Source organism: Saccopteryx bilineata, chromosome 4 (assembly GCF_036850765.1).
Source record: "Saccopteryx bilineata isolate mSacBil1 chromosome 4, mSacBil1_pri_phased_curated, whole genome shotgun sequence".
Taxonomy (NCBI): domain Eukaryota; kingdom Metazoa; phylum Chordata; class Mammalia; order Chiroptera; family Emballonuridae; genus Saccopteryx; species Saccopteryx bilineata.
This window is the reverse complement of record NC_089493.1, coordinates 66595779-66621076: the sequence shown is the minus strand read 5'-3', so window position 1 is coordinate 66621076 and position 25298 is coordinate 66595779. Positions and strand designations below refer to the sequence as shown.

General features: G+C 36.9%; 1 protein-coding gene across 3 annotated transcripts in view; it reads right to left on the bottom strand.

Moving 5' to 3' along the window:
* The window catches only part of WDR72 (WD repeat domain 72), a 239468-nt gene that overhangs the window by 95382 nt on the left and 118788 nt on the right, over window positions 1-25298 (bottom strand). The window lies entirely within an intron of this gene.

The window sequence follows — 25298 nt, the reverse complement described above, 5'->3', positions numbered from 1 at the left end:
AACATAGCCATGGAGACACCCAAGGGAAAAAGTAGGTTTGAAAATTAAGGAGAAGAGCAGTTAGTATACTTGCAAAAATTTAGAAAGTCTCTCTAAAATTATTTAAAATTTTGTTTAAAATTTTAAAAATTGGAAGTAACCTAAATGTTAACCAAATCAAATTGCTTTTATATTTTTCATCCTTTTATTTTTAATATTTTTAATTTTTTACTGGGACAGAGAGAGGGATAGACAGACAGGAACAGAGAGAGATGAGAAGCCTCAATCATCAGTTTTACCTTGCAACGCCTTAGTTGTTCATTGATTGCTTTCTCATATGTGCCTTGACCGTGGGGCTACAGCAGACCGAGTAACCCCTTGCTTGAGCCAGCGACCTTGGGTCCAAGCTGGTGAGCTTTTTGCTCAAGCCAGATAAGCCCGCACTCAAGCTGGCAATGTCGGGGTCTCGAACCTGGGTCCTCCACATCCCAGTCCAATGCTCTATCCACTGCGCCATGCCTGGTCAGGCTGCTTTTATATTTTTAAAAGCTCATCTTGTGGACCTGCATTTGTTATTTCTCTTCCTAAAATGAATTTGCCCTTATTATTGGCATGGTGGACTCCTATACTTCAGTTAGGTTCCTGCTCAATTATAAAGCTTTCCTAAATTATAAGGCCTCCTGCCAACCTATCTATCCTCTTCTATACTTTTTTTCTTCTTAATACACATATTATACAAAATATTTGTTTATTGCATATTTTCTCCAAAACATTCAAAGCCCACCTTTACAGGAGTTTTGTATATTGCTTTGCTTCCAGTGCCTATAAAAAAAGACTTCTATACAATATTATTAAGGGCTCAATAAATATTTGTTGAATGAATGATTACCATATGTATATAATGGGATACTATTCAAATATTTTGAAATAATGTTATAAAACTATATTTGTGAAAAAATGTATTCTATAAGTTATAAAAATAATCCCCTTTTAATAAAACCATGTGTGTATAAATGTTTAGACATTTTTACATAGTAACATATATACATTTATATATAATATATACATCATATTTATGAAGGATATAAATATTAATATTAACAACAATTAACCCTTTGAGTAATATGATCGTTCATGTACTTCCTCATGCCTCCTGACCATACAGATAAAAAAAAATTTTATTTTAAAAATGTGTAAGGCAACTTTTAAAAAAGGCAAATGTATGTTCTTCTTATTTCCATAAATTGGTTAGCAAACAAACATGATTTCATTTTTTTTTTTTTTTTTTGTATTTTTCTGAAGCTGGAAATGGGGAGAGACAGTCAGATAGACTCCCGCATGCGCCCGACCAGGATCCACCCGGCCCACCAGGGGGTGATGCTCTGCCCCTCCGGGGAGTCGCTCTGTTACAACCAGAGCCACTCCAGCGCCTGGGGCAGAGGCCAAGGAGCCATCCCCAGCGCCCGGGCCATCTTTGCTCCAATGGAGCCTCGGCTGTGGGAGGGGAAGAGAGAGAGACAGAGAGGAAGGAGAGGGGGAGGGGTGGAGAAGCAGATGGGCGCTTCTCCTGTGTGCCCTGGCCGGGAATCGAACCCGGGACTTCTGCATGCCAGGCCAACGCTCTACCACTGAGCCAACTGGCCAGGGCCCATGATTTCATTTTTTGAAAAAAAAACTCACTCCAGGGGGTCAACGAATATGAAAAAACTCATTACTCAAAGGGTTAATTAGAACAAGAGGATTTATTATTATTATTATTTTTTTGTGTGTGACAGAGACAAAGAGAGATCAGAGAGCGGGACAGACAGGGACTGACAGGAAGGGAGAGAGATAAGAAGCATCAATTCTTCGCTGAGGCACTTTAGTTGTTAATTGATTGCTTTCTCATATGTGCCTTGACCAGGAGGCTACAGCAGACCAAGTGACCCCTTGTTCAAACCAGCGACCTTGGGCTCAATTGCTCAAACCAAATGAGCCCACACTCAAGCTGGTAACCTCAGGTTTTCGAACCTGGGTCCTCTGCGTCCCAGTCCGGTGCTCTATCCACTGCGCCACTGCCTGGTCAGGTGAATAAGAGGAATTTTATACTTTTTATCCTATTGCAGAAATTTTCGGATTTTTTTTGTAGTGATGATATCTATTTTATAATCATAAAAATTTTTTTAAAAACAAACCATTAAAATTTTTTAAAGATAAAAACCAAAATGGGGATAAACTTAAAATTTACTTTTATTTTACCAATAAGATAGTATAAGGGTTAGTATAATTATTAATAAGTAATTTTTGCAAATAAAAGATAAAAAAAGTACACAGACTGAAAAGTAGGTAAATAACATCAATAGCAATTCAAAAAGAATAACATTCAAATTAAAAATGAAAAATATTTACAACTAGTAGTAACCAAGAAATAAAATTAAGATAGTAATACTATTCACTACCTATTAATTTAGTAAAAAGAGTTTTTTACATTATTTTATCATGTAACGTTTAATACATATAAAATAATGTATAAACCATGCATTTAGTTCTCTTATACACTTCTACTTCCCCAAAGCTATAATCTTCTGTGGCCAGAGCGTCTAGACCTCCTCAATTATTGGGCCAATGAAAACCATACAACAATTCTAGAAATATGACACATTGCCTGACCAGGTTTAATCTTCTCATTTTGTGATCTGTAGAGACACAATAGGCCCATTGCACTGTTGTAAACAAATCTGTCCTGAAATTCAGTCATGTTAAGCCTCAAGAATAACTGGATATTTTATATTCTTTTCAAGTCATAAATAATATTCCGAAGTAATTTAACATACTGAAAAATTATTTCCCATTTGGAAATAATTCTATAAGCATAAACCATTGTTATATTTTAATATACTAAAATGATTAAATATCATCATTCTAGCCTGTTATTATTGAATTTTTTCTTTTAAAAATAGTAAGTATATTGTTAAAGTCATGTTATCAAAGGCCTTTAAAAAGAGTATCTACCATTATTTTAACATAATTAACAAAGAATAACAATAAATGCTTATAATATTAATTCTTGGTTGGCTCAGTGGTAGAGTATCAGCCTGACGTGTGGATGTCCTAGGTTCGATTCCCGATCAGGGCACACAGAAGATGCACCAATCTGCTTCTCCACCCCTCCACCTCTCGCTTCCCTCTCTCTCTCTTCTCCTCCTCTTCTGCAGCCAAAGCTTGATTAGAGCGAGTTGGCCCCAGGCACTGAGGATGGCTCCATGGCCTCTGCCTCAAGTACTAAAAAGTGGCTTTGTTTGCAATGCAGCAAGGACCCCAGATGAGCAGAGCATCAACCCCTAGTATATTTGCCAGGTGGGTCCTGGTCGGGGCACATGCAGGAGTCTCTCTCTGCCTCCCCTCCTCTCACTAAACACACACACACACACACACACACCACAACAACAACAACAACAACAAAACGTGCTGGTATTTTCCCTGGTGGCATATCACTTTTACTCCCACTCTCTGAGGTTCCAGGTTGAAAAAGTGGTGTTTACAATCTGGAAAGCAGGTGATGTTTATCTGGAGAGCTGGAGGGTAGCAGGAAAGGACAACCTTCCATTCCAGCCTCTGAACTGTGGTGAGGCTGGGGTGCAAAGTGGTACTGACATAGCTATGTGTGAATGCTATAATAGCAGGTGAACAGTAGAAAGGGGCACACAGAAATGAGCCCTTTGTCTGGAGCACAAAGACTTTGGGAAAAGCTACTGAGTCAGAAAGTTGGCAAGTTGAATCCCAGATGGCCAGCGGGCAGACGTTATTCTTCTACTCCCCACAAGATGAAGAATAATTGACCAGGAAACTAAAGTTAGCAATACAAAATTCAAACTTTCAACAAACCAAAATACATATAACAAGGGAAACCAAAGGACCCAAAATTTGGGGAAAAAAATGTAATTGGTCTGAAGGTATAAGTCTAACACCTTTATATACAAAAAAAAAAAGTCTATTCATTTTTTTCTTATATCCCACTGTGTTCAGCTCGTGCCTCTTCCTGTTCTGACTCAGAAAGACAAAATAGTTAAACAAGACTAGTTTTAGCCCCTGTCTTCAATGATAAAAATGCCCTAGCAACATATTCTCTGAAAAATAGTGGATAACCCACTGACTTTGTCGTAAAGGATTTGACCTGCCCAATCTACCACAACCATAAAATACAGTGCGTGTTTACAGCTGTGAGTATGAGAAACAGAGTTTATTCTTAAGTAATAGTTGTATTATTTTCCATATGAACAACTGTAAACCCACTTTTGCCCCATTCTATACATACAGCAAAACTCTTGCTTAAAACTATCTCTCTCTCTGGTGTCCTGGGTTCAATCCTGGTCAGGGCACATAAGAGAAGCAACCATCTGCTTCTCTCCCCCTCCCTCTTGCCTTCTCTCTCTCTTCCCCACTTGCAGCCAGTGGCTTGATTTGTCCGAGCTTTGGTCTCAGGTGCTGAATGAGGATAGCTTGGTGGATTTGAGCATGGACCCCAGAGGAGAGTTGCCAGGTGGATCTTGGTTGGAGTACACGCGGGAGTCTATCTCTCTATTTCCCCTCCTCCAACTTAAAAAAATAAATAAATATAAAACTACCTCTGTCTTCTTACTTTGCAACTTTGTGCAATAATATCTAGTACAAATATTTAAATACTTTGTGAGGAAACATATAGAAATAGCTGCAAAAATATTTTAAATATTTAGTTATGGTATAGTGACAAGAGTTTAGAAATCATCTAATCTGACCCTTTTCCCTTTAATGAAGGGAAAATGAGAAACAGCGAAGTAACTTGTTCAAAACTATCCATTTGGTGAATAGCTGAGGCAAGATTCCAAATCTATTCTTATGATTCTTCTTCAGATGACATTCTCCACTCAAATTTTTCAAAGAATGGAATCATCTTTCGTATTCATCATTTTAAATATATGTAAACCATTCAATATGGACTTTTGCATCTGGTTTCTTGTACTTAAGTGTAGTTTTGGGGACCTATACTGTACTATGTATCAATATTATATTCCTTTTTTGTGTGTGTGACAGAGAGAGGGACAGATAGGGACAGACAGACAGGAAGGGAAAAAGATGAGAAGCATCAGTTCTTTGTTGCAGCACCTTAGTTGTTTACTGATTGCTTTCTCATATGTGCCTTGACCGAGGGGTTATAGCAGACCGAGTGACACCAGCGACCTTGGGCTCAAGCCAGTGACCTTTGGGCTCAAACCAGCAACTATGGGGTCATGTCTATGATCCCACACTCAAGCCAATGACCCTGGGCTTAAGCCAGGGAGCTCAAGTTCAGCTGGTGAACGCATGCTCAAGCTGGATGAGCCCACACTTAAGCTGGATGAGCCCATGCTCAAGCCGGCGACTTGGGATTTTGAATCTGGTCCTCGGCATCCCAGTCCGATGCTCCATTCACGGTGCCACTGCCTGGTCAGGCAGGAGTGAAGCAACTTTAATCAAGAAACCATATTTTTTGCCCTTGTCGGTTGTCTCAGTGGTAGAGCGTTGGCCTGGCGTGCAGGAGTCCCAGGTTCGATTCCTGGCCAGGGCACACAGGAGAAGCGCCCATCTGCTTCTCCACCCCTCCCCCTCTCCTTCCTCTCTGTCTCTCTCTTCCCCTCCCACAGCCAAGGCTCCATTGGAGCAAAGTTGACCCGGGCACTGAGGATGGCTCCATGGCCTCTGCCTCAGGTGCCAGAATGGCCCTGGTTGCAATAGAGCAACACCCCAGATGGGCAGAGCATCGCCCCTGGTGGGCATGCTGAGTGGATCCCGGTCGGGCGCATGCGGGTGTCTGTCTGACTGCCTCCCCATTTCCAACTTCAGAAAAACACATTAAAAAAAATAAAGAAACTATATTTTTTAACTTCTGGTGTGAGGTACTTGAAAGTGGAATTCATGTCTGATTCTTTTGGTTACTTCTCAAATCAATTACAAATAGTATATACTTAAGAAAATTAATGAAAGATTTTTAAATCTTCTACACAACCAGAAAATCACATGCATAAAATAGCAGTTTGTTTTCCACTAAGAGAAAAAGTGAACAAAAGTAAGCTTCAGCCTCACTGTCTCCACATGACCAACATAAAACTAGGAACAGTTCTTAAGATATGTGCGGCTAATCTCTTATTATAACATTAGACAAAGTCTTTGTTTAGGGGTGAGATCGAAAAAGTTCAGCACCACAACAAGGCTAACTAAAGGCAGATCTATCACTGCCTTTAGTGCCGCAGCAAAGTCAGAGATTCTCAGGTCTAAATTCTAATCTAACAGGGCTTTCTTTTCCTTTCATTCAGACAACAGAGGGTTACCCTAAAACAGAAAAGTGACACAAGGACCCCTGACATTTCTACTTCATTGCAACATAGCAAAGCCTTCCTTAAACATGGTCCCAGAAGTCAGGAAAAGTGACATTTAGTCACTGGTACCACAAATGTTCTTTTAGATTTGTGATCAGGATTTTATGTTTCTCCTCATCACATTCTTTGTTTGGCGATGCTTTTCACCAAATCACAGGGAAATATACTGAAAAGTCAGACAAATATTCTAAGTTTAAAATATCAAGAAGGTATTACCTGTGCTTTAAAATATGCTTATTAAACCATAGTGCAGCACCAGTCTCGTTCCTAAGCAAGTCTGTTCTGTCTACTGTCATCCCTGGAGGCATTCTCCTAGTGAACCAGGCATACATTTGAATAACACTTTTTCCTCTTTTCTTAGTTTCTCTTTCTTCAGTGCCTCCCACACCAAGTCCTTGCCTTTACATTTCATTAATCATTCAATCATCTATCTATCCATCAAATGTTTACTAAGCACCTACTATGAGCTGCTTGCTGAGCCATCTGTGAAAGACTCAGTGGTGGGCAAGACAGAGTCCCTGAAGCATGCAGCCTCCAGTGAAGTTCCTCTCACTCGAATTCTTTCCCAACCTCTTCTCCTAATTGCAATCTGTGCTTGGCACTACTGCCTGATTCCTCGGCTGTGATCGTCTTTTGGTCTTGGTCTTTCAGCCTTTTCTGCTTTTTCTGCCTCTTCTCACATTGAGAATGCCCTAACACCCATCAACAGAAATTCTACCCCTAAAGAAAGCTCATTTTCCCGAGAGACTTAAACCTCATAAACCTTCTCTAATCTCCCTTTCCAGTTGTAATCTTGCTTTTCTTGGATGTTTCATGACACTTTTTTTTTCAATTTACCTTTTGTCATCATCGTATGTATATATAAGGATACTTATTTTTGTTGATTATAGTCTCTAAAAAGCTAGCTTATCTCAATCTCAGTGCGTTACACAATCAAGAATTTGTTCTGCTGAAATTTCAAAAAATATGAGGTTTTTGTAAGAGACTTCATTGAGTGCAAAAGTGCTAGCTGAGCTGAGTTACATAACCATTGAGGGTAAATGCACTGATTACATTCAGTACTGAAATATAATGGCCAAAAGATGTTATCCCAGGTCTTTTGGGAAAATAACAAATAAAAGTCAGGGCATTTTTAAAAGCTATTATTAAGTATATGTTTGTTTACGGTAATTTGGGATTTAGCCCTTGGGTGTTAATTCTGCACATCTCCACAAACCCATTGCTAACCTCTGTGTGACCAGGGAAATTCACTTAAAAAACTGTCTCCTAAGTGAAAAATAAGTGTCTCACAACACTAACCCATTTAAGCACCTAATTACAGGGTCAGTCAAGAGTCAACCTGCTCCATAGCAGACTGCCTTTGTCAGTGGGTTCCCATCTACACAGGGCTTCACTCAAGATGCCCCACTCTTGGTATATTTGTATATTTGTATATCATTGATTTGACTTTGAAGTATGTCTTCTCAAAATCTTACCAATGCAGAATTTGGAGTAATTTGGAAAAGAACAAAAGCATTTTATAAGTAAGCCATTTTTCCATAGGTTTCAAATAAAAACCACTGTTTTCTATTCTTTCTCTAAAACCACCTGAACACTTTTCTGGTTCTCTTAAAAATTTTTAAAGTAGAATTTCATGGTGAATAAGTATATACTTTTAAATTATTAAACTGTGCTCCACCAAGGTTTTTTCAAACCACACTTCAATCAAAAGTAAATGTTATGTTATTTTGTTAGAACCATTAAAAAGTTAACATTTTTATAATAAATAAAAATATTTATTAATCTATAAAAAACTTCACATTGAAGTATTTAGTAAAAACAAACAAACAAACAAAAAAACCTTAATGACTATTTGTACTTTTCTGTGATAAGTATTAATCTTTGCCTAATTCCCTATTTTACTATTCATGTTTTCTTTATCAATTTGTAAGAGCCCTTTGTATGTAATGGTATTAATCTTGTATTGAATATATTGCAAATAATTTTCAAATCTCAACAGGCTTTAAATTTTTAGATTGGGGGCTTTCAATATATTTTTAAAATTTTAATAGATTTTTCCAACATGGCAGTGGAGTAGGCAGATGCACAGACTGCCAGCTCACACCACCAAACTGGATTAAAAATTAATTTAGGAACAATCACCATGAAAAACCAACTTTAGACTAAAAGAATAGGTCTCAAAAACCAAGGAGCACAGAAGAATCCACACTGATCCTGGTAGGGAGTGGGGGAGCATGGTGGGGGCTTCCCTGCTCTCAGAAGTGAGGGGAGCCTGAGGCTGAGAGTCCAGAAGGGGTCTCATTACAAGGAGAGAGACCCTGAGAGACAGGGGCCCTCAATCTCAGAACTGAAGACTGTAATCCAGAGACTGCAGCAGACAGATGGAAAGCATTGAGTGAGGAGAAGAGTGAATGTTCTTTATGTGGGAAGTGGCGGGGGTACCTTAAAGGGACAGAGCAGAAAATATCACTCACAGCCACTTGCCTGGGGCTCTGGGGGCAAGGAGATCTGAGAGGACTGGCTTGTCTTCCACGAGGAAAGTGGGGAGAGCAAAACAGATGGTGACAGGGAGAGTATTGCTTGAGCTGACCTGAGAAGCTGACTCATTCTCCAGGGTGGAGGTGGCCATTGCTGGGGGAGGGGATGATCCCTCTATACAGCACAAGCATAAAGTGGTTCTGGATGTTCCACCTCCAAAAAGCTCTCCAGCTCCAATCAGCATGAAAGATACAGCCAACAGCAGGAAGTAGGGGGGAGGGGCAGTAACTCAGGCTTCGAGGAAGATCTGAGATACACCTCCTCCTACTGATACTGAGAATGTGCCCCAACCCCAGAGAGCAGCTGGCATAACATGCCTTCAGATTCTCAGAGGTCACAGCCATCACATTCCTGGATATAGTTTCAAATAAGCCCCTTGCTGAGATCAGTAAACAAGCCCACTACTGAGTTAAGTAAACTGAAAACAGACAAATAAAGACATTAAAGCGGCTCTTCAACAACTCAAACAAATTTGCAAGCCACACACAGAAACAATGGAATGACAGCAGAACTTAAGTCATATGAATCAACAAGAAAAATCCCCAGAAAAAGATATGGATAAAATGGAAGAAATCAAATTACCAGATGCAGAGTATAAAATATTAATTGTTAGGATGCTTAAGGATCTCAAAGCTACAATGGATGGACATAAAAAACACCTAAATAAAGAAATTGTAAGCATCAAGAAGGATATGGAAATCATAAAAAAGAACCAGAAAGAAATGACAAACATAATATCAAAATAAAGACTACACTAGAAGAAATTAAAAGTAGGCTGGATGAAGCAGAGGATCAAATCAGTGACTTAGAGGACAAGATAAGCAAAAGCATGGAAGTAGAACAGCAAAAAGAAAAGAGGCTCAAAAATTCTGAGGAAACTCTAAGAGAGCTCAGTGACAACATGAAGAGAAACAATATCTGCATAATAGGGATTCTTGAAGGAGAAGAGAAAGAACAAGGAGTAGAGAATCTGATTGAAGAAATTATAGCTGAAAATTTCTCTAAATTGAAGCAGGAAGGAGTCACACAGTTTCAAGAAGGAGAGAGAACCCCATTAAAAAACCCCAAAAGACCTACACCAAGCGAATACCAAAGCAAAGAGATAAAGAAAGAATACTAAAAGCTGTAAGAGAAAAAGAGTCAATCACCTACAAAGAAACCCCCATTAGGATAACATTTGACTTTTCAACAGAAACATTTGAGGCCAGAAGGGAATGGCAAGAAATATTTAAAATAATGCAGAACAAAAACCTACACCAAGACTTCTTTATCGAGCAATGCTATCATTTAAGATTGAAGAAAAAATTAAAAGCTTCCCAGACAAAAAAAACTCAAGAAATTCATCACAACCAAATTAATGCTGCAAGAAATGTTAAGGGGCCTGCTGTAGACAGAACAAAGTGAGAAAAATATCTAGTAAAACAGGGATGTAGATTTAAAGGAAAAAAATGGCAATAAACAACTACATATCAATAATAACCTTAAATGTAAATGGATTAAATGTTACAATTAAAAGACATAGGGTAGCTGAATGGATAAGAAAACAGGACCCGTACATATGCTGTCTACAAAAGACTTACCTCAAAAGATACACGTAGACTGAAAGTAAAAGAATGGGAAAAATATTTTATGCAAACGAAAATGAAAAAAAAAAGCTGGGACAGCAATACTTGTATCTGACAAAACAAAGGCTATAATAAGGGATAAAGGACACTACATAATGATAGAGGGGAACAATCCAACAGGAAGAGATAACCATTATAAATATCTATGAACCTAATAGAGGAGCAACCAAATATATAAAGTAGATTTTGATGGACATAAAGGGAAAGATCAACAGAAATAATATAATAGTAGGGAATTTGAACACCCCATTAACATCACTGGGTAGATCCTCAAGAAATAAAATTAACAAAGAAATAGCAGACTTAAAGGAAACACTAGATCAACAGGATTTAACAGATTTCTTCAGAACCTTTTACCCTAAATCAGCAGATTATACATTCTTTTCAAGTGCTCATGGTACATTCCCTAGGATAGACAACATATATATATATATTAAGGCATAAAATGAGTCTCAACAAATTTAAGAAGATTTAAATCATATCAAGCATCTTCTCTGACCACAATGGCATGAAACTAGAAATCAACTATAATAAAAAACTGAAAAACACTCAAAAACTTGGAAACTAAAGAGCATGTTATTAAATAACGAATGGGTCAACAATGAGATCAAGGAAAAAATCAAAAATTTCCTTGAAACATATAAAAATGAGCATAAAACAAGTTAAAATCTATGGGACACAGCCAAAGCAGTCCAGAGTGGGAAGTTCCTAGCATTACAGGCACACCTTAAGAAGATAGAAAAAGCTTAAATAAACAATTTAACCCTGCATCTAAAAGAACTAGAAAAAGAACAGCAAGTAAAGCCCAGAGGAAGAAGAAAAGAAATAATAAATATCAGAGGGAAAATAAATGACATAGAGATGACGTCAGAGTAATGGCGCAGTAGGAAGCGATACTGACAAATCTCCCCCCAAACTCAACAAGATCTTTAACCAGAAACAGAAAAACCTATCCTTGGAGCCTCCAGATGTTTTGCAATACACCTGAAGGTATGGTCGAGCGAAAAATTGGCTAAATATATAATCAAACCCCGAAGGAAATAGGGAGTAAGAAATGCTCCACCTTCCTCACTAACCTAAACAGGGTGGCTTTCACTGGGAACTGAGAATATAGAAACTGAGACGGGCAAAGGAGGTGAATAGATTCAGGCCGCGGCACAAACGGCCGAACCAGGCTGTGGCACAGAGATCCAAGCTGAGGAAAAACTGTTCCTGTGGCAACCCGAGCAATACAAGCTAACACTCGCGCCAAACCCAGACAAAGAAAGACAAGCGGGGCAGCCATTTTCCCTGATCTCCTGGTCGGCACGCGCAGATAGTGGGTGAGAGATTCCTTCCAAAGCCCCGAGAGTGTGTGCTCTTGTTGTCCCACAGAGAGGCAGAGTCAGAGGCCTTTTTGTGGGCCAAAAGTGGAATCTCCGGGCCGCCCCAGCGCCCTGGGAAAGCCGCGCACGGAGAGGGAGCAAGAGCTAATTCCAACGCTGGAACTTTTCTGTGCGGGAGGGGATTCACTCAGAGGGTGAGGCGGCTGACCTGTTATCCTGGTTGGCACACATGGAGAGTGAGCGAGAGATTCCTCCCAGCACCTCAGGAGTGGGCACTCGTGTTAACCCACAGAGGGGCAGAGTCAGAGGCCTCTGTGTGGGCTGAAAGGAGAATCTCTGGGCAGCCCCAGTGCCCTGGGAAAGCCATGCATGGGGACGGAGTGAGAGCCAATTCCAATGCTGGAACTTTTCCGTGCGGGAGGGGGACTCACTCAGAGGGTGAGGCGGCTGGCCTGATATCCTGGTCTGTGCGCGCAGATAGTGAGCGAGAGATTCCTCCGAGTGCCTCGGCAGTGCCCGCCCGTGTTATCCCACAGAGGGGCAGAGTCAGGGGTCTTTGTGTGGGCCAAAAAACGGAATCTCAGGCTGCCCCAGCGCCTTGAAAAAGCCACGCCCGGGGACGGAGCGAGAGCCAATTCCAACTCTGGAACTTTTCCGTGCAGGAGGGGGTTTCACTCAGAGTGTGAGACTACTGGCCTGATATCCTGATCTGCGTGCGCAGATAGTGGGCGAGAGATTCCTCCAAGTGCCTCGGCAGTGTGTGCCCGTGTTATCCCACAGAGTGGCAGAGCCAGAGGTCTTTGAGTGGGCAGAAGCCCCGCCTGATTATGCTAGCAGCTCTGACTGACTGAGCCTTACACAGAGCCCAGTGCTGAGTGGGAATAGAGTGGAGAGTTGCCAGCTCTTTGAGCCTCTTACTATCCAGGCAGAGGCAGCAGCAACCCCATAGCTGGATTATCAGGCTACTAATTGAGGAAGGAAAGACTAGGAGAAAGGCTCCAGGAACACGGACTCTCTCACTGTCGGAGCCTATAAATGCTAATGAGCCTCGACTATCAACGAGACTGAAGCACAATACATGACATCGTCATAGAGACTTATCCACTGCAAACCTCTACCTGAGCGTGCCAAAGGGGCAGAACCAGAGGTACAGAGTCACCAACCAGGAAGAGGGAGAGAAAAGAAAAAGCATGAAGATAACCACTCAAAATGAAGAATAATATGCAGACTTTATAGCCTATCCCATTTTATTATATTTGTTCGTTTCTCTTATCTTCATTCTTGATATTTTTTATTCTTCCTCCAATTTGGTCATTTAACTCTCTGCTGGTCTTACTCTTTCCTCTCCTTGAACTACACTATCCATAAGTGTTATATCTCCCATTATCTTTTCTTTCCTCTTCCTTTCTCTCTATGAGGGTTGCACTCCAAAACCCTTAACTCTCTCTCGCTCTCCTCTTTTTTCTTTTTTCTTCTTTTAGTGGTTCCTTCTTTTTTCTATCTCTCTCTCTTTTCTCCCTATATATTAATTTCTTCCTTTCTCCTTTACGTCTCCTCTCATTCAAACCTCAATAACGAACAATATCTTATCTGGGACTCAAACTTATGTTTGTGGCTTTTTGGGGGGTTTTTACTTCACCTTTTTAACACACTAGCAGTGCTCCCATCCCTGGCTCTCCATTTTATCTAGTTCTTGTTCCACTAAGTACAATAGTAATTTTATGATTTGTCCCCCCATTTTCCTGTTTCCTTCTATTCCTCCCATCATAACTCTTAGTCAACCAACAGCTAAAAGCAAATCATTTTATACTTGACCCAATTTTTTTTCTTATTTGCTTTTTGTGGGTCCATACGCCCTTTTTTTCTTTTTCTTTTTTTTCTTTTACTCCTTTATTACTTCTCCCCAATTCAGGCCCTCCATTACAGGCATTGTTTGTTCTATTTAGTACAATATAATTCACAGTTCAACACAAGATTTTCTCAAGAAAGAGCGGAGAGGAGAGGAGAGAAAAAAAGGAGGGGGGGATTAATTTCCTTTTTTTAATTTTTATTTTATTTTTCTTTATTTCATTATTAATTTTTTTTAAAAAAACAACTCTTCGATTTTTCATTTTTTTTATTTTTATTCTTTATTAAATCTCATTAATACTATCAACAAAACCACCCTCAGATGCCATTAAGGAAGAGAAAATCGAATATCATGGATACAAAAGAAAGAGAGGTAACACAGCTAGATCAGGAAAAATCTATGGAGAAAAAATTTAATACATTGGAAACCTTGGAGCTAAATGACAGAGAATCTAAGACAGAAATCCTAAAAATCCTCCGAGATATACAAGAAAACACAGTTAGGCAATTTAGGGAGCTCAGAAAACAACTCAATGAACACAAAGAATATATTTCCAAGGAAACTGAAACTATAAAAACAAATCTAACAGAGATGAAAAACTCAATTCACAAGCGGAAAAATGAGGTAACAAGCTTAGATAATAGAACAGACCAGATAGAAGAGAGGATTAGTGAAATAGAAGACAAGCAACTTGAGGCACAATAGAGAGAAGAAGAAAGAGACTCAAAAAAAAAATGAGATAGCCCTACAGGAATTATCTGACTCCATCAAAAAGAATAACATAAGAATAATAGGTATATCAGAGGAAGAAAAGAGAGAAAATGGAATGCAGAACATACTCAAACAAATAATAGATGAGAACTTCCCAAGCCTGTGGAAAGAACTAAAGCCTCAAGTTCAAGAAGCAAACAGAACTTCGAGTTTTCTTAACCCCAACAAACCTACTCCAAGGCATATCATAATGAAATTGGCACAAACCAATGGCAAAGAAAAAATTCTCAAGGCAGCCAGGGAAAAGAAGAATACAACATATAAAGGAAGGCCCATTAGATTATCATCAGATTTCTCAGCAGAAACTATACAAGCTAGAAGAGAGTGGACCCCAATATTTAAAGTCCTGAAAGAGAGGAACTTTCAGCCAGGAATACTATACCCATCAAAGCTATCCTTTAAATATAAAGGAGAAATAAAAACATTCACAGATACAGAAAAGATGAGGGAATTTATCATAAAAAAAACCCCACTCCAGGAATTACTAAAGGGGGTTCTCCAATCAGATACAAAGAACAACAACAAAAAAACAAAGCCACAAGTAAAAGCTCCAAGAAGAACACAATAAAACCAAATTTAAACTGTGATAACAACAAAAAGAAAGGGGGGAAGAGGATGGAGATTAACAGTAGCAAAGGACGATGGAGTGCAAAAGTACTCACAAAATAGTGCACTACAATGAACAGGGTAGGAACCCTTTTCATTACTTAAAGGTAACCACCATTGAAAAAACCGCCACAGAAGCACATGAGATAAAAAAGATAACAACAGAGGAAAGATGTATGGAATACAACCAAATAAAAACAAAAGATAGAAAAATGAAAGAGAAGGATCAAAGAAGACACAAAACTAACAGAAAGCAATATATAAAATGGCAATAGGGAACTCACAAGTGTCAATAATTACACTAAATGTAAATGGATTAAACTCACCAATAAAATGGCACAGAGTAGCAGAATGGATTAAAAAAGAAAATCCAACTGTATGCTGCCTACAGGAAAATCATCTAAGTAACAAGGATGAAAACAAATTCAAAGTGAAAGGCTAGAAAACAATACTCCAAGCAAATAACATCCAAAAAAAAGCAGGCGTAGTAATACTCATATCTGATAATGCTGACTACAAGACAGCAAAAGTACTCAGAGACAAAAATGGCCATTTCGTAATGGCTAAGGGGACACTGAATCAAGAAGACATAACAATTCTTAATATATATGCACCAAACCAAGGATCACCAAAATATATAAGACAGCTACTTATTGACCTTAAAACAAAAACTGACAAAAATACAATCATACTTGGAGACCTCAATACACCACTGACAGCACTAGATCGGTCATCCAAACAGAGAATCAACAAAGATATAGTGGCCTTAAACAAAACACTAGAGCACCTGGATATGATAGACATCTACAGGACATTTCATCCCAAAGTGACTGAGTATACATTTTTCTCCAGTGTACATGGATCATTCTGAAGAACTGACCATATGTTGGGCCACTAAAACAACATCAGCAAATTCAGAAAAATCAAAGTTGTACCAAGCATATTTTCTGATCATAAAGCCTTGAAACTAGAATTCAACTGCAAAAAAGAGGAAAAAAATCCCACAAAAATGTGGAAACTAAACAACATACTTTTAAAAAATGAATGGATCAAAGAAGAAATAAGTGCAGAGATCAAAAGATATATACAGACAAATAAAAATGACAATACGACATATCAGAATCTGTGGGATGCAGCAAAAGCAGTGATAAGAGGGAAGTTCATCTCACTTCAGGCATATATGAACAAACAAGAGAGAGCCCAAGTGGACCACTTAACTTCACACCTTAAGGAACTAGAAAAAGAAGAACAAAGACAACCCAAAACCAGCCAAAGAAAGGAGATAATAAAAATCAGAGCAGAAATAAATGAAATAGAGAACAGAAAAACTATAGAAAAAATTAATAGAACAAGGAGTTGGTTCTTTGAAAAGATCAACAAAATTGACAAACCCTTGGCAAGACTTACCAAGGAAAAAAGAGAAAGAACTCATATAAACAAAATCCAAAATGAAAGAGGAGAAATCACCACGGACACCGTAGATATACAAAGAATTATTGTAGAATACTATGAAAAACTTTATGCCACTAAATTCAACAACCTAGAAGAAATGGATAAATTCCTAGAACAATACAACCTTCCTAGACTGAGTCAAGAAGAAGCAGAAAGCCTAAACAGGCCTATTAGTAGAAAACAAATAGAAAAAACCATTAAAAACCTCCCCAGAAATAAAAGTCCAGGCCCAGATGGCTATACCAGCAAATTTTATCAAACATTCAAAGAAGACTTGGTTCCTATTCTACTGAAAGTCTTCCAAAAAATTGAAGAAGAAGCAATACTTCCAAACACATTTTATGAGGCCAACATAACCCTCATACCAAAACCAGGCAAGGACTGCACAAAAAAAGAAAATTACAGACCAATATCTCTAATGAATACAGATGCTATAATACTAAACAAAATACTAGCAAATCGAATACAGCAACATATTAAAAAGATAATGCATCATGATCAAGTGGGATTCATCCCAGAATCTCAAGAATGGTTCAACATACGTAAAACAGTTAACGGAATACATCATATCAACAAAACAAAAAACAAAAACCACATGATCTTATCAATAGACGCAGAAAAGGCTTTCGATAAAATACAACACAATTTTATGTTTAAGAGTCTCAACAAAATGGGTATAGAAGGAAAATATCTCAACATGATAAAGGCCATATATGATAAACCATCAGCTAACATCATATTAAATGGCACTAAACTGAATGCTTTCCCCCGTAAATCAGGAACAAGACAGGGTTGTCCACTCTCTCCACTCTTATTTAATGTGGTACTAGAGTTTTTCGCCAGAGCAATCAGACAAGACAAAGAAATAAAAGGCATCCATATCAGAAAAGAAGAAGTAAAGATATCACTTTTTGCAGATGATATGATCCTATACATCGAAAATCTCAAAGAATCCACAAAAAGACTACTAGAAAGAATAAGCCAATACAGTAAGGTCGCAGGATACAAAATTAACATACAGAAGTCAATAGCCTTTCTATATGCCAACAATGAAACATTTGAGAATGAACTCAAAAGAATAATCTCCTTCACGATTGCAACAACAAAAAAATTAAATACTTAGGAATAAACATAATAAAGAATGTAAAGTACTTATATAATGAAAACTATAAACCATTGTTAAGGGAAATCAAAAAAGATATTATGAGATGGAAGAATATACCTTGTTCTTGGTTAGGAAGAATAAATATAATCAAGATGGCCATATTACCCAAAGCAATATATAAATTTAATGCAATTCCCATCAAAATTCCAATGACATTTTTTAAAGAAATGGAGCAAAAAATCATCAGATATATATGGAACTATAAAAAACCCCGAATAGCCAAAGCAATCCTAAAGAAAAAGAATGAAGCTGGGGGCATTACAATACCTGACTTCAAACTCTATTATAGGGCCACGACAATCAAAACAGCATGGTACTGGCAGAAAAATAGACACTCAGACCAATGGAACAGAATAGAAAACCCAGAAATAAAACCACATATATATAGTCAAATAATTTTTGATAAAGGGGCCAAGAACACACAATGGAGAAAAGAAAGCCTCTTCAATAAATGGTGCTGGGAAAATTGGAAAGCCACATGCAAAAGAATGAAACTGGACTACAGTCTCTCCCCCTGTACTAAAATTAACTCAGAATGGATCAAAGATCTAAACATAAGACCTGAAACAATTAAGTACATAGTAGAAGATATAGGTACTAAACTCATGGACCTGGGTTTTAAAGAGCATTTTATGAATTTGACTCCAATGGCAAGAGAAGTGAAGGCAAAAATCAATGAATGTCTTAGTCTTCTTAGTCTTCTACATCAGACTAAGAAGTTTTTGCTCAGCAAGAGAAACTGATAACAAAATAAACAGACAGCCAACTAAATGGGAAATGATATTTTCAAACAACAGCTCAGATAAGGGCCTAATATCCAAAATATACAAAGAACTCATAAAACTCAACAACAAACAAACAATCCTATAAAAATATGGGAAGAGGACATGAACAGACACTTCTCCCTGGAAGAAATACAAATGGCCAACAGATATATGAAAAGATGCTCATCTTTGTTAGTTATTAGAGAAATGCAAATCAAAACTGCAATGAGATACCACCTCACACTTGTTAGATTAGCTATTATTAACAAGACAGGTAATAACAAATGTTGGAGAGGCTGTGGAGAAAAAGGAGCCCTCATACACTGTTGGTGGGAATGTAAAGTAGTATAACCATTATGGAAGAAAGTATGGTGGTTCCTCAAAAAACTGAAAATAGAATTACCTTATGACCCAGCAATCCCTCTACTGGGTATATACCCCCAAAACTCAGAAACATTGATACGTAAAGACACATGCAGCCCCATGTTCATTGCAGCATTGTTCACAGGGGCCAGGACATGGAAACAACGAAAAAGCCCATCAATAGATGACTGGATAAAGAAAATGTGGCACATATACTCTATGGAATACTACTCAGCCATAAGAAATGATGACATCGAATCATTTTCAGCAAAATGGTGGGATCTTGATAACAGTATAAGACGTGAAATAAGTAAATCAGAAAAAACCAGGAACTGCATTATTCCATACGTAAGTGGGACATAAAAGTGAAACTAAGAGACATTGATAAGAGTGTGGTGGTTACGGGGGAAGGGGGGAGAGGGAGAGGGTAAGGGGGAGGGGGAGGGGCACAAAGAAAACTAGATAGAAGGTGACAGAGGACAATCTGACTTTGTGTGATGGGTATGCAACGTAAGTGAACGACAAGATAACCTAGAGTTGTTATCTTTGAATATATGTATCCTGATTTATTGATGTCGCCCCATTAAAAATAAAATTATTAAAATAAAAAAAATAAAAATAAATGACATAGATGCTAAAAAAAACAATAGAGAATCAATGAAACCAAGAGCTGTTTCTTTGAAGGTAAACCAGATCGATGAACCTTTAGCCAGACCAACCAAGAAAAGAAGAGAGAGGACTCAAATAAATAAAATTAGAAATGAGAGTGGAGAAGTAAAAACTGACACAGCAAAAATTTAAGAAGTGTAAGAAAATACTATGAGGAACTGTATGCCAAAAAATTAGACAACCTAGGTGAAATGGACAAATTCCTTGAAAAATATAATCTTTCAAAAATCAATCTGGAAGAATCAGAAAACCTAAATAGACCAATTATGATAAATGAAATAGAAACAAGTTATCAAGAAACTCCAAACAAACAAAAGCCCTGGGCCAGGTGGCTTCACAGGTGAATTCTGCCAAACATTCAAAGAAGAACTAACTCCTATCCTTCTCAAGCTATTTCAGAAAATTCAAGAGGAGGGAAAACTTCTAAGCTCCTTTTATGAGGCAAGCAAAATTTTGATTCCAAAACCAGGCAAAAACAACACAAAAAAAGAAAACTATAGGCCAATATCCCTGATAAATTTAGATGCTAAAATTCTCAACAAAATATTAGCAAACTGGATCCAGCAATACATGAAAAAAATCATGATCAAGTGGGATTTATTTTGGGGAGACAAGGCTGGTACAGTATTAGCAGATCAATCAATGTGATTCATTACATAAACAAAAGGAAGGAGAAAAACCACATGATAATATTAATAGATGCAAAAAAGCATTTGATAAAATCCAGTACCCATTCATGATCAAAAATCTCAGCAAAGTGGGAATATAGGGAACATACCTCAACATGATAAAGGCCATCTATGACAGACCCACAGCCAACATCATACTCAATGGGAAAAAATTAAAAGCAATCCCCTTAAGATCAGGAACAAGGCAGGGGTGCCCCCTTTCACCACTCTTATTCAATATAGTTCTGGAAGTCCTAGCCACAGCAATCAGACAAGAAGAAGAAATAAAAGGCATCCAAATTGAAAAAGAAGAAATAAAACTATCATTATTTGCTGATGATATGATACTGTACACAGAAAGCCCTAAAGTCCCAGTGAAAAAACTACTGGACCTGATAAATGAATTCAGCAAGGTGGCAGGATATAAAATTAATACTCAGAAATCAGAGGCTTTTTATATACCAACAATGATCTGTCTGAAAAATTAAGAAAACAATCCCCTTTGCTATTGCAATTAAAAAAAAAAGTACCTAGTAGTAAATTTAACCAAGGAGGTTAAAGACTTGTACTTGAAAAATTATAAAACATTGATAATAGAAATAAAGGAAGATATAAACAAGTAGAAGCATATATTACCATGTTTATGGTTAGGAAGAATAAACATCATTAAAATGTCCATATAACCCAAAGCAATTTACTAATTCAATGCAATTCCTATTAAAATACCAAGGACATACTTCAAAAATATAGAACACATATTCCAAAAATTCATATGGAACCAAAAAAGAACATGAATAGCCTCAGCAATCTTGAAAAAGAAGAATAAAGTGGGTGGTATCACACTTCCTGATATCAAGTTATAGTACAAGGCCGTTGTACTCAAAACAGCTTGGTACTGGCATAAGAACAGGCATTAGATCAATGGAACAGAACAGAGAACCCAGAAATAAACCTACACCTTTATGTACAACTGATATTTGACAAAGGCGGTAATAATATACAATTGCATATAGACAGTCTCTTTAACAAATGGTGTTGGGAAAATTGGACAGCTACCTGCAAAAAAATGAAACTAGACCATCAACTTACACCATTCACAAAAATAAACTCAAAATGGATAAAAGACTTAAATGTAAGTCGTGAAACCATAAGTATCCTAGAGGAAAACATAGGCTATAAGCTCTCTGACATCACTTGCAGCAATATACATTTGCCGATTTATTTACATGGGCAAGTGAAATAAAAGACAGGATAAACAAATAGGACTATATCAAACTTAAAAGCTTCTGCACAGCTAAAGACAATATGAACAAAATAAAAAGACAAACCACACAATGAGAGAACATATATGACAATATATTTGATAAGGGGTTAATAACCAAAATTTATAAAGAACTTGTAAAACTCAACTCCAGGAAGATAAACAATCCAATTTAAAAATGGGCAAAAGAAATTAATAGACACTTCTCCAAAGAGGACATACAGATGGCCAATAGGCAGATAAAAAAATGCTCAACATCACTAATCATTAGAGAAATGCACATTGAAACCACAATGAGATATCACCTCACACCAGTCGGAATGGCACTCATTAACAAAACAACACATAATAAGTGCTGGTGAGGATGTGGAGAAAAGGGAACCCTCCTGCATTGCTGGTGGGAATGCAGACTGGTGCAGTCACTGTGGAAAACAGTATGGAGGTTCCTCAAAAAATTAAAAATGGAACTGCCTTTTGACCCCGTCATCCCACTTTTAGGAATATATTCCAAGAACACCACATCAATGATTCAAAAGGAGAAATGCACCGCCATGTTTGTGGCAGCATTGTTTACAATAGCCAAAATCTAGAAACAGCCCAAGTGTTCGACAGTAGACGAATAGATTAAAAAACGGTGGTACATATATACAATGGAATACTATGAGGCCATGAAAAAGAAGGAAATCTTACTTTTTGCAACAACATGGATGGACCTGGAAACTATTATGCTTAGTGAAATAAGCCAGGCAGAGAAAGAAAAATATCATATGACCTCACTCATTTGAGGAATCCAATGAACAATATGAACTGAGGAATAGAATAGAGGCAGAGGTGGGATCAAAGTGTCAGAGGGAAAGGGAGGGATAGGATGGGATGAGAGCAGAAAAGCAAATCCTGAAGGGAACAGGGGAGGGCACTGGGAGGAGGAGGGAAGGGGGATGTGGTGGGGAACATGGGGGAGGGGAGGATGTATTCAGGGAGACACTAGAATCTATGTAATCCAATAAATTAAGATAAAATGAAATTTTTAAAAAATGTAAATAAAAATTATAATTATTTTTATTTTTGTCTAAGAAATTTTGCCATTCTTAGCCCCTTCACAACCCAATTAGTAAAACTATGACTATAAATGGTATTCTCATAATCAATATATATTTAAAACTTTTATTCATCTGGTTTATTTATGCTAAAAGTGGAAAGAAAGGGTGTTATTTTACATTTTATTCAAAAGTTACATTCACTTATACAAAAGCTACTTATTTTCTCTAGAATTTTAAGTACCACCTTTTTCCTAGGAACATATTATCATTTATATATATGCTCCTTTCTTTTTTATTTATATATTTGTCTGTTCTTGAACCATGATGCACTCTACTACAGATGGATGGATGGATAAATGGATGGATGGATGGATGGATGAATACATAGATAAGGACATAGATAGGTAGATAGATAATATTTGACAGCTGAGAATAAAGTTCCATTCCCATCATTCCTCTTTTTTCTTAAGTTTTCTTAGCTTATTTTAAACATTTATTTTTCAAGAAGATTTTTGTATTAAACATCAAATTTCCAAAAACCCACTAATGAGATTTTGAAAGTTATTGTTATAACTTTGTTAAGCATTTATAACTATGTTAAGTTTTAAAATACTGTGCTTTCTCTCTGGACTTGTATTTCTTATTAAATCAAAATATTTTTCATATTTTTAGTACTTTTTAAGATATGTTTTCATATGGGTGTTGCATATTTCTTAATAAATTTATTTCTATTTATTTTCTATTTTTAGTGATAGTATCAAGAGAATTTTTTCATTGTATTTTCAAACTAGTGTTTTTTGGTATTATGAGTTTTGTTTTAAGCACTACTATGCTTAGCTTTATTTATTTTTTATTAGGTTTTCTGTTCTATTCATATTTTTATATAGAATATTCACCATTACTATACTTAAATAAAGGTTATTTGTTTCATTCTTTCAATCCTTATTCTTTTTACTTATTTTTCTTAACCTTTGGCATTTAATAAAACATTAAAAAAAGTTCAATAGTAGAAATGGTATATTATTAAGAACTAAACCAGTGTGACTATTGCTGTTTTTTTATTTAAAATTACTTGATTAATACCTTTTCCCAATATTAGAGAAGTTCCAATGGTTTCCTAAGTCCATTTATGTGAGTAGCCACCTTTCTTTAATCTCTGGTCATTTAAATTAGATTTATACAGTAATATCGGGCAGATGAAAGAATACTGGGTTCATTTTAACAACATAAACTAGTAATAATTTTATATTAACATATACTTCTAAATAGCTTCCCCAGCAAAGATTTATGAAAGAGAAAAGTTAAAACAATATTTATTTGAGGCTTGGTTAAAACTCTAACCAGGGTAATCTAGATGTACTGATACAAAAGAATTTGTGCCAAATATCAGTCACTTAACAAAGCAACCTGTAAAACAGCACCTCTAATATAATTTCATTTCTATATGAAAAAGAAATTTATATACATGCACAGAGACCTAACGTGTTTATTCAATGGTCTAGAAAGAAACATCAACAGCATTGTCATAATGGAGACTAACACAAAGGCAGTGATTTGAAAAGTGAGAGAAGTTTGCTTAGAATCTATAAATGTCAGGGTCCTCCTGGACTGTCAAGCACTCATTTCCTAAAATTCAGCCTTGATCCATTAGTGATACAGGAAAACCAATGCTGCTACATTGTATTTTGGAAAGTGTTAAATTACAACAGAAACCATACCTGAAAAGTCAAGTTACTGTTTATATTAATGACATGCTGTCCAAGAAAAGCAAATGCTTTCATATTTTTCCCCCTCAAGTATATCAAGACATGCCATCTACTTTAACTGATTTCATACACATAACCACATAAAAATTTCATGGGAAGTACAACTTAAATGACGTCTTACCTATCTACTTTCTTGTCTCTGAAGGCTGTTTACCATTGGGATTCAACTTATTCTGGGAACTCTGCTCTCTCCTTTAAAATACACATTTCAGTTAGCTGATGGAAAGTCCCACATTGGTTTACCCTTTCCTAAGACGCTAGTAATTTTTCTAACAAGACACACACTCCTAATGAACAAGCTCCTGCTTTGTCTGCTGCTTTGTCCTTTGGCTGATTCTAGGGTAGAAATACAAGTTAGAAAGAATTGCTAGTAAATGTAATTATAAATTAAAATTTATCCAGTGCTAACAGCTTTCACACAATTTCATTTTAAAATCATTTGGCCTAAAAATTTTGAAGTCAGAGCTAAACCAGATGTTGACTTAACATTTCTTTGGTTTATAAATCTATGACATAGGGCATAATGAATGCCTGATCTCCATATCAGTAGTTAATTTATTAATTCAGTGTTAATTGAGTAAAAAAATTTTTAATTCAGCAAGTCAAGCAATCCTTCAAAGTGTAGAAACAGGTTATTAGGATTTATTTTTCTTTCTAAAAATAAATCCTCTCCTCTACCTATCCTTGAAAAGATGGTAAAGCTCCATTCTAGCCTTCAAAACTAAAGTTCCTAATTGTTCTGAGGTATAAAGCACTATGGTTTCTAAAATATATTTGGGGTAGCTTGGAAACTGCTTTTGGAGTAATCAGAGAGAATCTTGAGAACCTGATCAAAATAAAAGGAGCTGGTGGAGGACTGATCTGGAGCTTTCTAGCTCCTTAAAGATGTAGTTTTAAATGTTCGTATAATTTAAAAGCTGAAACGTGTGTGTTTGTAAGTAGAAGGAAAATAACACTTTCCAACTATTATTTATTTACATGGTGTAAACTAAAATGTCTAAACTTTAATTAAAATGGTATTTCCATGAAGGATGATAATACATAACTTAATTTTAAATATAAAAATTAAATGTATAAAAGACTACT